The following is a 14,581-nucleotide window of genomic DNA, read 5'->3' on the forward strand; positions in this document are numbered from 1 at the left end:
TGACAAACAAATAATGTGCAAAAAATACAAACGACAATTTTTTTATAATTAATTAATAATACTGAGAACATGAGTTGTAAGTCCTTGAAAGTCAGTCCATAGATTGCGGAATCACTTCAGAGTTGAGGTGAGTGAAGTTATCCACACTGGATTAGGAGCCTGATGATTAAAGGACCAAAGGGTGAGGTTGCACCAACAATCTGACACTCAGCATCAGTAAGACCAAGGGATTGATTGTGGACTTCAAGAAGAGGAAGTTGGGAAAACACACTCCAGTCCTCATTGATGGGTCAACAGTGAAAAGGGAGAAAAGCTTAAAGTTCTTGGGTGTCAACATATCAGAGGAGCTATCCTGGGCCCAACATATTGATGCAATCATGGAGAAGGCATGCTAGTAGCTATACTTCATCAAAAGTTTGAGGAGATTTGGTATGTTGCAAAGAGTCTAGCAAATTTCTACAGGTGTACCATGTATACCATCTTTGGAGCGTAGCAGGTTGAGGCAGGACTTGATGGGAGGTATTTAAAATTATGAGGAGGATAGAGTTGACGTGGATAGGCTTTTTCCATTGAGAGCAGGGGAGATTCAAACAAGAGGACATGAATTGAGAGTTAAGGGGCAAAAGTTTAGGGGTAACACGAGGGGGAATTTCTTTACTCAGAGAGTGGTAGCTGTGTGGATCGAGCTTCCAGTAGAAGTGGTACAGGCAGGTTCGAAATTGTCATTTAAAGTAAAATTGGATAGGTATATGGACAGGAAAGGAATGGAGGGTTATGGGCTGAGTACAGGTCGGTGGGACTAGGTGAGAGTAAGCGTTCGGCACAGACTAGCAGGGCCGAGATAGCCTGTTTCCATGCTGTAATTGTTATATATGGTTATATGGTAATAGAGCATTCTGACAGTTTGCATCACTGTCTGGTAAGCAGTCTCAAATGCAAAGGTTTGAAAAAAGCTGCAGAGGGTTGTAGACTCAGCCAGCTCCATCATGGGCACCAGCCACCCCTTCAATGAGGTCCTCTTCAAAAGGTGTTACCTCAAGAAGGTGACATTCATGTTTAGATACCGAACCATACAGGACATGCCCCTGTTCTCAGTACTACCATCAAAAAGGAGTGTGCCCGAGGACTTACACTCAACATTTTAGAAACAGCTTCCTCCCCTCTGGCTTCATATTTCTGAACAGTCCATGAACCTATGAACACTACCTCACTATTTTGCTCTTTTTCTGCATGGTTTATTTTTTATTATAACTTTATGTATTACACAGTACTGCAGCTACAAAAAAAATTACAACATGTCAGTGAAAATAAAATTGATTCTGATTTGATCACAGGCGCTTAGCAGGTAATGAATGAACCAACTCAAGGAAATGTGCTGCACTCAGTGGCCAATTTATTAGGTGCAGAAGTGGAACCCAGTGTGGTCTTCTACTGCAGTTGTCCATCCAAAATTCAAAGTTCAAAGTTCCAAGTAAATTTATTATCAAAGTACATATATGTCACAATATACCATCAAGAGATTCTTTTTCTTGTGGACATTCAGAATAAATACAAAGAAACACAATAGAATCGATGAAAAACCACACACAAGATGGACTACCAATGTGTAAAAGACAACGAACTGTGTAAGTACAAAAAAAATAAACCAAATAATAATAATAAATAAATAAACAATAAATATTGAGAACATGAGATGAAGAATAATTGAAAATGAGTTAATAGCACTAATCCCTCAAAGCTGTGCAAGTGCACAGCTGCGGTGTAATTGAAATGCTCCTGGGTACATAGCCTTTGTTGCCATGCAGTTGGAATTTTATTTTATATAATGTTAATATAATTTTGAAATTATGCTACTATAATATTGACAATAGACAATAGGTGCGGGAGTAGGCCATTCGGCCCTTCAAGCCATTCACTGTGATCATGGCCGATCATCCACAATCAGTACCCCGTTCCTGCCTTTTCCCCATATCCCTTGACTCTGCTATCTTTATGAGCTCTATCTAACTCTTTCTTGAAAGCATCCAGGGAATTGGCTTCCACTGCCTTCTGAGGCAGAGCATTCCATAGATTCACAACTCTCTGGGTGGAAAAGTTTTTCCTGAACTCCGTTCTAAATGGCCTAACTCTTATTCTTAAACTGTGGCCTCTGGTTCTGGACTCCCCCAACATCGGCAACATGTTCCCTGCCTCTAGCGTGTCCAATCCCTTAATAATCTTATATGTTTCAATCAGATCTACTGTCATCCTTCTAAGTATACACTGGGCAGTGTATACAAGCCCAGTCGCTCCAATCTTTCGACATATGACAGTCTCACCATTCCAGGAATCAACCTCGTGAACCTACGCTGCACTCCCTCAATAGCAAGAATGTCCTTCCTCAAATTTGGAGACCAAAACTGAACACAATACTCCAGGTGTGGTCTCACCAGGGCCCTGTACAACTGCAAAAGGACCTCTTTGCTCCTATACTCAACTCCCCTTGTTATGAAGACCAACATGGCATTAACTTTCTTCACTGCTTGCTGTACCTGCATACATACTTTCAGTGACTGATGAACAAGGACACCTAGATCTCATTGTACTCCCCCTTTTCCTAACTTGACACCATTCAGGTAGTAATCTGCCTTCCTGTTCTTGCCACCAAAGTGGATAACCTCACATTTATCCACATTAATCTGCATCTGCCATGCATCTGCCCACTCACCCTGCATTCTCCTAACATCCACCTCATATTTCACACTGCAATCAATGTGAATATAATTGTGCCATACCCTGTAATTAATTATGTGTTAATGAATATAATCCATAAATTTTCTAAATAATTAACAGACCATGACCTTTACTTTGAAATATTTTAGAACTTCAATGTAAATACATTGTCAGCATTTCAATTTATAACATTTACAAATTGTAACAAAAAAGCACAGAATGGAAGTCAGTAGTGTTTGGCAATACTGTACCTATGGGGACAAAGTAAAATATCAGTTTGCATCTAAAAGTTCTGGTGTCGTTACTGTGGCTATTATTTGATTCAATTAACATTTGGGTAATCACTTAGATAATTGATTTTCTGACGATGAGTGAAGGGAATAGTAAGCTTTTGATCCTGTTGCTATTACAAACTCAACCAATTTTGAATTTGGAAAAGAAAATGTTGTACGGCTGACAAAAAAATACTCAGCTACTATCATGAACAACAGAAGCGTAGCCTCAAAAATATCACAGCAAAACTGTGATTTCTAATTTGTTGTTTCTGATAAAGTTAAGATTGGCTCAATTAAGATGTTCACCGGTATGTTGAACTACATGCTTAGAAATGAAGAATTTGAAGAACTGTCAATCCTTGTTGACATCATTGGAATATTTCAAACTTCTGGTGCTGACTGTGAATGTGGGTTCAGTCTTATGAATCCAATCAAACTAGAAGTAGAACATTTGGATGATCTAATAATTTAGAGGTATCTTTCATATAGATGCAAAATTAATCTGGACAGTGTTTATAGACAATAGATTTGTATTAAGGCAGATGTGAAAGATTTTCTGTGTTGTACTGTATTTCATTATGCCCTTCAATTAATAAATAAAATCAAAAGTATGTGATTTAAAAAAAAATCATTCTAAATATTCATAGTATGCATACTACAGAAAAACATTTAAAGTGCCACGTAGTTTCCAAGCCATGTAAAAATTTCCTGCTCAGAGAAATGGATGTCCACACAGTTGTAAAAAAAAATTAGAAGGAACATTGGTTCATAGTTTGTGGGAACAGTTCATTTTTGGGGTGAGTGATGTTAACTGAAGTTATCCCCTCTGGGTCAAAAGTTTGAAGGCTGGGGGGTAATAGCTGTTCCTAAACCTGGTGGTGTGGGCTCTGAGGCTCCTGTACCTCCTTCCTGATTGCAGCAGTGAAAAGAGCATGACCTGGATGGTGGGGATCATATAACCATATATAACCATATAACAATTACAGCATGGAAACAGGCCATCTCGGCCCTTCTAGTCCATGCCGAATTCTCACCTAGTCCCACTGACCTGCACTCAGCCCATAACTCTCCATTCCTTTCCTGTCCATATACCTAATCATTTTTTTTTTAAATGACAAAATTGAACCTGCCTCTACCATTTCTACTGGAAGCTCATTCCACACAGCTACCGCTCCCTGAGTAAAGAAGTTCCCCCTCGTGTTACCCCTAAACTTTTGCCCCCTAACTCTTAACTCATGTCCTCTTGTTTGAATCTCCCCTGCTCTCAATGGAAAAAGCCTATCTACGTCAACTCTATCTATCGCCCTCATAATTTTAAATACCTCTATCAAGTTCCCCTTCAACCTTCTAAGCTCCAAGGAATAAAGACCTAACTTGTTCAATCTTGTTCCTTGATGATGTTTGCTTATTCCTTGCAACAACACTCCTTGGAGATGTGCTCAGTGGTGGTGAGGGCTTTACCTGTGATGGACTGGGCTATATTGTATCCACTACTTTTTGTAGGCTTTTCCATCCAAGGGCATTAATATCTCTATACCAGGCCATATTTCAACCTGTCAATATTTACTCCAACACATACCTATCAAAGTTCATCGAAGTTTTAGATGACATACCAAATCTTTGTGAACTTCGAAGAAAGTAGAGGAGTTTCAATGTATAAAAACAGATATTGAAAGCAAAGGCTTTGAATGATTATTTTGTGTCGGTCTTCATGGTGGAGGACATGTTTAACATGCCAAAGAGAGATGTTATAGATGTGATAGGAGGTGAGGACCTCGGTACAATAGCTATCACTAAAGAGGTAGTGCTGAGCAAACTTATGAGCCTGATAAGTCCCCTGGCCCTGATGGAATGCATCCCAGGGTACTGAAAGAAATGGCAGAAGTTATAGTTGAGGCTTTGGTAATAATTTACCAAAATTCTCTGGACCCTGGGCAGGTCCTGGCAGATTAGAAGACCGCGAATGTCACACCACTGTTCAAAAAAGGATGTAGGCAAAAAGCAGGTAACTATAGGCCAGTTAGTTTAACATCTGTAGTTGGAAAAATGCTTGAAGCTATCATTAAAGAAGAAATAGTGAGGCATCTGGAAAGAAATGGATCCATCACACAGATGCACCATGGATTCAGCCAAGGCAGATCCTGTTTGGCAAACTTACTGGAGTTCTTTGAGGATATAATGAGCGAAGTGGGTAGGGGGGAACAAATAGACGATATTTACTTGGATTTCCAGAAGGCATTCAATAAGGTTCATAAAAGACTTATCCATAAGTATGCATAGAGTTGGGGGTGATGCATTAGCATGGATAGAGGATTGGTTAACTAATAGAAAACAGAGAGTTGAGATACATAGGTGTTGTTCTGGTTAGCAACCAGTGGTAAGTGGTGTGCCGCAGGGGTCAGTACTGGGCTGCAACTGTCCACGATTCCATGTGTACGTTAACAAACTGGAAGAGGGGACCGAGTGTAGTATATCTAAGTTTTCTGATGATAATCTATTGAATGGAAAAGCAAATTCTGCAGAAGATACAGAGAGTCTGCAGAAAGATATAGATAGGTTAAGTGAGTGGGCAAGGGTCTGGCAGATGGAGTACAATGTTGGTAAATACAAGGTCAGCCACTTTGGAAGGAAAAATGGAAGGGCAGCTTATTACTTAAGTGGTAAAAAATCATAGCATGCTGCTGTGCAGAGGGACTTGGGAGTGCTAATGCATGAAACACAAAAAGTTGGTTTGCAGGTGCAGCAGGCTATCAAGAAGGCAAATAGAATGTTTGCCTTCATTGCTAGAGGGATTAAGTTTAAGAGCGGGGAGGTTATGTTGCAACTGTATAGAGTACTGGTAAGGCGGCACCTGGAGTACCGCGTGCAGTTCTGGTCTCTTTACTTAAGGATGGATATACTGGCTTTGGAGGAGGTGCAGAGGAGGTTCACCAGGTTGATTCCAGAGATGAGAGGGTTAGACAACGAGGAGAGATTGAGTCACCTGGGATTGTACTTGCTGGAATTCAGAAGAATGAAAGGAGATCTAATAGAAACATATAAAATAATGAAAGGGGTAAATAAGATAGAGGCAGGAAAGTTGTTTCCACTGGTAGGTGAGACTAGAACTAGGGGCCATTGCCTCAAGATTTAGGGAAGTAGAGGAGGAACTGCTTTTCCCAGAGAGTGGTGGATCTGTGGAATTCTCCTCACAATGAAGCAATGAAGGCTATCTCAATAAATATATTTAAGACAAGGTTGATAGATCTTTGCATAGTAGGGGAATTAAGGGTTATGAGGAAAAGGCAGGTAGGTGGAGATGAGTCCATGGTCAGAACAGCCACGATCTTATTGAATGGCGGATCAGGCTCGATGGCCAGATGAACTACTCCTGCTCCTATTTCTTATATTCTTATGTTCAAGGTTTGACGAGTTGTGTGTCCAGATATGCTTTCTTGCACACCACTGTTGTTACACGTGATTATTTGAGGTACTGTCACCTTCCTGTCAGCTCGAAACAGTGATGCACCATCAATAACTCACTCTGAGATGTAAAGCGAGATATCGGCTTTTATTGACTGGAAGAAGGAACAAACAGTGAGTGACCACCATACTACATCCTGGAGACTGAGAGGCTGGGCTCAGGCCTTGATGGCCTTTATACAGGGTTTGTGGGAGGAGCCATAGGAGCAGTCAGCAGGGAGCGTATCCAGACAGGCACATAGTTCACCACAACCAGCTTGGCCATTCTCCTCTGATCGCTCTCATTAACATGCAGCACACATAAAATGCTGGAGGGACTCAGCAGGCCAGGCAGCACCTATAGAAAAAAGTACAGTCAACATTTCAGGCCGAAACCCTTTGGTAGGACTGGAGAGAAAAGGCTGAGGAGTAGATTTGGTTTGTTCTCACATTAACAAAGCATTTTTTTTTGCCCACAGAACCACTGCTCAGTAGATATTTGTTTATCACACAATTCTCTGTAAACTTGAGAGGCTGCTAAGTGTGAAAATCCTAGCAGAGCAACAGTTTCTGAGATATTCAAGGAACACCATCTGGCACCAACAATCATTCCAAAGTCAAAGTCACTTAAATCACATTTCAGAACCAGGAATCAGAATTAGGTTTATTATCATCGGCATGTGTTGTGAAATTTGTTAACTTAGCAGCAGCAGTTCAATGCAATGCAAAATATAGAAGAAAAAAACACACACAAAATGATAATGATAAATAAATAAGTAAATCAATTAAGGTATACATATATTGAATATACGTACATTTCATCCCCATTCTGATGTTTGTTCTGCACAACTGAACCTCTTGACCATGTCTGCATGCTTTTAAGCATTGAGTTGCTGCCACATGATTGGCTGATTAGATACTTGCATTATGAGGAGGTGTACAGGTGTACCTAATATAGTGGCTACAGAGTGTATCTGATCTTGCCCTCACTAAGATTGTAGATTTAACTGTACATGATATCACAGCTAGAAGGAAGTGGTACACAGCCCTAATGGAGAGAAAGTCTCTTCTTCACACAGGATGCACTAAATTGTGTCATATGGTATTCCAATCATGCTAAATGGGATGGAACAAACCACATCTGGCAGCTCAGACTGGACTGCAAGTGCTGTGAACCATTGACAACAACAGACCTGTACATCACCATAATCTGCAAACTAACAGCTCAGCACATCTGCCATTCTGTATTATAATTAAACTAGAGATCACCTTTTTCCAACAAGGAATGCAGAAAAGCCAGGCATACTTTAAAGTTAGGTGCTGGTCCAATAAGGCTGTAAAACAAAAATGATCATGTGTACTGCACAGCAAAATTGATTTCAGCATTCGGAGCTCAGCAGTCTCACCAGAATGGATTGAATTGCAGTTTAGCCAAATGATGGCAAACAGTTAAACATTTAATAAGCAAATGAGAGTCCAGGAACATCCCTATTCTCAGTGCTAGCAGAACCCAAAATGCAAGTGCTCAAGGCAAGGCTGAATTATTCTCAACCATACACAGCTAGTGAGTGAGTGGTCTTTGTTTTACCCCTAAGATGACCAACTTCGCCAAAGTCATTCTTTAAAAATTTGATTTATTTCACATGATATTGAGAAATAGCTGAGATCACTGGATAACAGCAAAGGCTACTACTACTACTACGTCGACTCAGGCCTAGGGGGCCGGCATCAGGCAAATGCCTTACGAGGCGTGAAACGAAGGACTGTGTGGCGCACCACACCTCACACAGACAGTAGGTGGCCGTTGACTCACAAGGAGTTCATCCGCCCTTTGACAGGTTTTGTTCTTAGTCCTGCTGGGTGTCTACACACCCTCCTCCCTGGTTATCCTTGCTGCCCATCTTAACTGGTTAGGTCAACTGGCGTGCTGGTTAGGTCGCCAACAACCCGACCCAAGACAGGTAGTACAGGGCTATATGGTACCAGTAGCAAGGCAAGGCCTTGACCTGAAAAAGGCTACAGAGCATTAAAGGCCAAGCACAGGTATCTGAGTTAAATATCCTAGTGGTCTTAAATTGGATATCTTAGCAGGGCTTGATGAGATTTATCTGCGGAACGTTTTGATCATGCTATGTTAGTACCAGAATCTGTGGAGTTACTTGCAGACTGTCTTTGGCATATCCTTGTGTGTGTTGGTTGTTAACCCAAAGAATGCATTTCTCTGCATATTTTGATGCACATGTGATAAACAAATCCGAACCTGAACCTGAATCTGAATTGGAAACAGCTATAGGAAATGAAGGAGAAGAATACTGGAGTTCCGACAGAACTTTACAAATCTTCTCCTTCCAGAAAAGCAGTGTCAGATGATGGAGCACAGAAGACAGTGAATCTTTAGTTAAGATGGGCAGCAAGGATAAACTAGGTAATTATGGGCCAGTATGTCAGTGAAGGTAATATCCTGGAGGGAGATAATATGGACTAAGTCCACATTGATGAGGTCAGATACAACTTAAGTCATTGAGGTTCACAGTGAAAACATTCCAGTGATTCTAACATATACACAATGGAAAATGATTGTGGTTGTTGAAGGTTACACTGTGTCCTAGGTATCTCTGTCTCAATGGTTTTCCTTCTATCACAAGTTCAGGAGTAATGACAGTTGACGATTATGCAATGTTCTATTCCATTCATATACTATCCTAAGATGGAAGTAGACCACCATTTGCCTGACCATCAGAGTCATCTATGTGTAACTAGAGCTTCAATATCCAATTGAAACGTCTTCCCCCAATATGTTGACTATCCATTTCTAGCAGATCTAGCAGCAGCAGTCTCTTGTCTCTTGTGTGGTTAATATATGGAGGATCTAGGGGAGACAACACAACTAGGATCTCACCAGTATTTTAATGTGTCAGCTATCAGTTATTGTCTGGTATGGGAATTGCATGGCATTTGACCACAAGACCCAACAAAGGATTGTGCGGACTGCTCAGAGGATCATCAGTACATCTCTTCTACCCAACTGAAATACTTATCAGGAGTACTGTGTATGCAGGGCCCTTAGCATTATCCGCGATGCCTCCCATCCAATCTCTTTGACTGCCTATCATTAGGACAAGGACTGTTAGGATGGGAAGCAACTTCTTCCCCCAGGCTGTGAGGCTACTGAACTCCCTGCTACCTCACAGGTCTCATCACATATGAAGTGCCAGCAGCATTATACTGTTTGGATGGAGCTATGATGGCACCCAGTAGCGACTTCTTCGAGCTCATCTGCGGAAACAGCTTAATTTCCACTTTTAACATCTCTCTCTCTCCTTTTCAAGGTGGATGGGTTTCTGACCTAGAGCTACACTCAAGAACCTGACCTAGAGCTACACTCAAATTTTGGATCTTTGCAGCAGTGGGACCCACTCCTGGGGGCTCACAACCAGCCACTTTTCGATATCCCAAGGACGCAGTCTAATAGACCAAGCACGCCTTTGGGGTTCTAAGGCTTTGCGGCCCTGGGGAAAAGCCAACTGAAGCATTGTGGGAGAAAATGCAACATTGGGAACAGCCAATCAGCTGTCAGGAGCTCTGAACTTGGATAGCGCTCCCTCTCTTTCTCTCATTTGTGGGGGAAGGTTTGTTGCCGATTCTCGAGTCAGAAAACTCGGGGGAAAAAATGCAACGCAGCAGACTTTAACACCACAATCAGTGAGTTGTTTGTGTTTGTTGGTTTCCCCTCTCACTGTGTGACACCTCTGTTGCTAGGGGAAGAGACAGCCTGCAGTATGTTGAATTATTGGGTGAATGATTAGTTTTTGTTGTACTGCAGACCATGGTCTTTCTTGGGGGCTTTGCTATTGCTTGCTTGGTGGGTGGAGGGTGCTGATGTTTTTTTGCTGAATAAGTGGGGGGGAGGGGAAGGTTGTTGCTTTGCTGCTGCCTGTGCCTGGAATGGGAGAGTGGGGGGGGGGGGGGGGCTTTGGGGTTCAAACTTTTCGCAGTCACTCATTCTTTGGGGTACTCTTTTGTTTTTGTGGATGTCTGCAAAGAATAAGAATTTCAGATTGCATATTGTATAGACTTTCTGATATTAAATAGAACTATTGAACTTTTAAAAATTGTATCTTATTAATAAAGAAACCTTCTTATTCATAAATTTATTTGTGGTAATATTACTTTATGTGTTATGTGTGTAAGTTATATGTGCTGTGTCGTGCAACTTGGTCTGGAGGAATGTTGTTTTGTTTGGCTGTATACATGTATGGGGGTTGGTGCCTTAAGGTTGTCATAGTCGGTGGGAGGTAGTTGGGGTAAGCTCCCACTATGTACTAAATTCTTCCAATGGTGTGCATCTGAAATAGCCTCTGACAACAAAGTCCATCTCAGGCCTTCACATGAGGTTAGCAACTAAGCCTGGCAGAACTCTTTCTACTGACGGGAGAAGCGGTAAAGGCAGGTTACTCTCTTCTTAAAACCAGGCGCTTTGGGCAGATGAGGCTCATCAGCTGTGATTGGCAGCTCATCTAGGAGAAGGAAAACTTTGATCTCAAATTGCAAACCTCCGCTGCCTTGCAGCTATACCCACTCATGGGGAAGGCTGCAGGAGTACACCCTGAGGAAAAATCTGGAAATGGAGTCCTAGGGATATCCTACATTGAGTTCAATACTGATTGGTAACTCCTGTGATGCCGCTGGTGCTAAATGTATCGATCTCTGCCGTTTCTTTGGATTCATCAGCTGTGTGGAGAGGAGGAGCCTGCTACATGGGCAACAGCTCTCCATATCGTACTGGGTCATGTATCATGTAAACAGCTAGGACCCAATATCCATGGACGACCCCAACCTACAGAGGGCCTCATGACAGCAAACTTGAACATAAAATTGAAGGGATAGTCCATATTTATGAGGTCTTGATCTTCATACACTCTCTTTTTCCTCACATGGCCAAAGCCTGTTCTGCAGATTGATGCTAATTGTCAGAATCATGCAGAATTGTAGAATTTGATAAAGTGGCTAGAAACTACTTCCATTTGTAAAGTGTTATTAATAAGATGGCAAAGCACCAAAGACAACACAACGATTTTTCTATAGCTAGAATAACTTAAGTTGTTGTAATTGGAAAAGTCTTTGTTACTTTATGATTGACAGTTACAATACAACAGTATTTTTAAAGGCTTAGAGAATGATAATTGCCCAACACACGTGTCAGCCAAACTTCCTACATTTCCAGGCAAAAAGAACTTGAACATTACAATATTTTTCGACAACACTTTAAAAAATGTTTATATCTTACATACGCCAGGTAACGCCCGGCTTTCACCGTAGTTCCCGCGTGATGCCGTTGCTGCGGCAACCTGCGCGCCGCCGCCCTCGCGAGACGTGGCGGAGAGTTAAAAAAACGCGGGCCGGCGGGCGGGAGCGGACGGGTCGCTCTGTCGTTAGCACAGGTAGTGGTGATGCCGGAGACTGGCAGCGGTAACGAGTGCAGGTATATATCTGCGCCGCCCACTTTAATGCAGGCAGCAGTCCTGGTACAGCTGTCACTGGGGGGGGAAGGCGGCGGAGGCGGATGGCATGGCAACCGGACGCCAGGCTTCAGAGTGCAGTTAGGCCGGTTCACCTCAGCTCCAATCCATCCAACTTCCTCCCAGGAAGTTCCCTTTCCGAAAACTTAATGACCTCAAATTACCCTGTGAGTTACAGTAGTGGCTGCATTTCATATCTTTATCATTAGTTGTGAAGCAATTGGAAATGTTCTGAAAAGAATGCCAAGGATCCGTCTCCTTCTTTTCAATTTCAAAGCCAACCCTCCCACTTGCACACCTTGACTGTTAGAAACTAGCTAGTGAAGTACAATTAAGACGTCTGGGAGTCTAAGAAATATATTATCATTTATCTGATTAGGACTATAAACAAGTAGACTTTCCCATTAGCTGTGTGTGTGTGTGCAGACTCATAGAGCTAATAATATATTTTTCATTAATTTACTTGAATAACACTGGAACGTTATATTTATTTGTAAGTTCTCTATTTGTTTGCAGCTAGGAGCTGATTCCAGAAATTTTGTGCTATTGGAATCTTGCTCCTTTCTTTTCTGATAAAATTGATTTAAAATAATGTTTTCTTGTAATACAAGTTTGGTACAAAGGGACAGAATTGGAATTCCAGATGGATAATTGTAGCTGTTGTAAACAGAAAATGTCAAAAGCATTCAAATTCTGAGTTGAAGGCAGAAGTGGCCTGAACTAAAATGTAGTAAGTGTACTTGGACAGGCTTTGCACTGTCTGTAAATGAAGGTGTGGGTTGATTATTATAGAAGTGTACAAATTATGTGATTAAGTTTTTAACTATCAGTTGCTAACTTACCATATAAATATCTGATCTATTGTGCTTAAATTTGTATATGTTTGTATGATTTTAATGCATTTACTAAGGAGAATATCGTGGATGCAAACATATTGCTGGAAGTTAGAGAAACTCTGATGTCACAGTGAGGCCACTCAGGTTGGAGGAGGAACATCATGTAGTGTGCCTGGGTAGACTCCAGCCTGATGGCATGAACATCAAATTCTGTAACTTCCAGTAATTTCTCTCTTTCACTTTGTCTTCTACCTCCCACCACTTTTTTCTTTTACTGTACCTCATTCCAGCTACCCTCACATTTCTTCACTACGTCCGCGCCTGCCCATCACCTCCCTTTGGTGCTCCTCCTTCCCTTATTTCCATAGTCCACTATCCTCTCCTATCAGATTCCTTCTTCCTCAGCCCTTTTTCTCTTCCACCTTTCACCTCCCAGCTTCTCACTTCATTGCTCCCACGCCCACCCACCTTCCCCCTCACCTGGCTTCACCTGTCACTTGCCAGCTTGTAATCCTTCCCCACCTTTCGCCTTTTTATTCTCGAAGGGCTAAACTTGAAGGGAGTTAAAGATGAGAAAGTAGAAATATTTGAAATGAGGTGTTGCTCAACCAGGAGCACAGTGAGGTTTGTTAGCATGGGACTTGATGTGTCTGAGAGCATGGCATCAGTTTGAATGGAACTCAGCCTTGGGGTAGAATGAGCAAAGCCATCCATGTGTTTTGTACTAATGGAGTCTAGCATTTTAAAAAGGCAGGGAAATGGAATTCAGTAACTGAAGGTTGGAAGAGATGACATTATGAATGTGGAAATAGGCATGTGTATCGAGGCATGATAATTTAGTCCTGTTTAAAAGTTATGGATGTTTGAGAATGTAAAAAATTCAAGATCCAGCTTTATTTATCATGTGTACATAAAAACATCCAGTGAAATGCATCTTTGTGTTAAACTAACACACCACTTACAAACATCCAAACCTCTCAGAGCCATGTGACAAAGTAATACCCTGTATTTCATCTCTCGCAATTCACACCCTTATTTGGTGTTCCAATGCCCAAGAACAGAAAAGCCTACAGAATGAAGCAGATACAGCTCAGTCCATCACAGGCAAAGCCCTCCCCACCATTGAACACATCTGTAAGCAACACGCCACAAGAAAGTAGCATCCATTATCAAGGACCCTCATCATTTGGGCCCTGCTCTCTTCTAGCTACTGCAATCAGGAAGGAGATACACAAATCTTATGTCCCACATCACCAGGAACAGTTGTTACCCTTCAACCCTCATTTCCATCATTTGTTAGGTAGGTGATCATGGTCTTTCTACATCCATTATTGTTCTTGGCAAATTTTTTTTTACAGAAGTAGTTTGCCATTGTCTTCTTCTGGGCAGTGCTTTACAAGACGGATGACTCCACCCATTATCAATATTCTTCAGAGTTTGTCTGCCTGGCATCAGTGGTTATATAACTAGGATTTATGATGTACAACAGCTGGTCATACGACCACTTTCTACCCTGGCTTTACATGACCCTGATTGCGGAAAGCTAAACAGGTGCTACACCTTGCGCAAGGGTGACCTACAGGCTAGTCAAGAGAAGGAGTGCTTTACACTCTTTGGTAGAGAAGCATCTCTACCCTGCCATCCATCTTCACCCATCAGGGGTGCATTTTGAGACAAACTTGTATATCTTGGGTGGAAAAGGGTAAGAAGAAAAACTTTAGGCAGAAGAAGCAAAATTGGAGTCAGGTGAGGAGTAAGATAGAGAAAGAGGCTGGAAAGTAAAACCATAAGACATTTG

General features: G+C 41.7%; 1 protein-coding gene and 1 long non-coding RNA gene across 4 annotated transcripts in view; one reads left to right on the forward strand and one right to left on the reverse strand.

The window, feature by feature from the left end:
- Window positions 1-6,522: 6,522 nt before the first annotated feature.
- Window positions 6,523-11,846, reverse strand: LOC132391079 (uncharacterized). Of its 2 annotated transcripts, none has more exons than XR_009511085.1 (2): window positions 11,720-11,846; window positions 6,523-6,786 (listed from the first exon to the last, which is right to left on the reverse strand). It is a non-coding gene; the product is annotated as an uncharacterized LOC132391079 (long non-coding RNA). The 2 variants fall into 2 exon arrangements; XR_009511086.1 differs by having other exon boundaries at window positions 11,716-11,808.
- Window positions 11,784-14,581, forward strand: part of ppp2r3b (protein phosphatase 2, regulatory subunit B'', beta) — a 106,899-nt gene continuing 104,101 nt past the window's right edge. For both annotated transcript variants that reach the window (XM_059963803.1, XM_059963802.1), the window contains exon 1: window positions 11,784-11,910. The gene's annotated coding sequence lies outside the window, so the exon portion shown is untranslated. The remainder of the gene's footprint in view (window positions 11,911-14,581) is intronic.

Source organism: Hypanus sabinus, chromosome 3, assembly GCF_030144855.1.
Source record: "Hypanus sabinus isolate sHypSab1 chromosome 3, sHypSab1.hap1, whole genome shotgun sequence".
Taxonomy (NCBI): domain Eukaryota; kingdom Metazoa; phylum Chordata; class Chondrichthyes; order Myliobatiformes; family Dasyatidae; genus Hypanus; species Hypanus sabinus.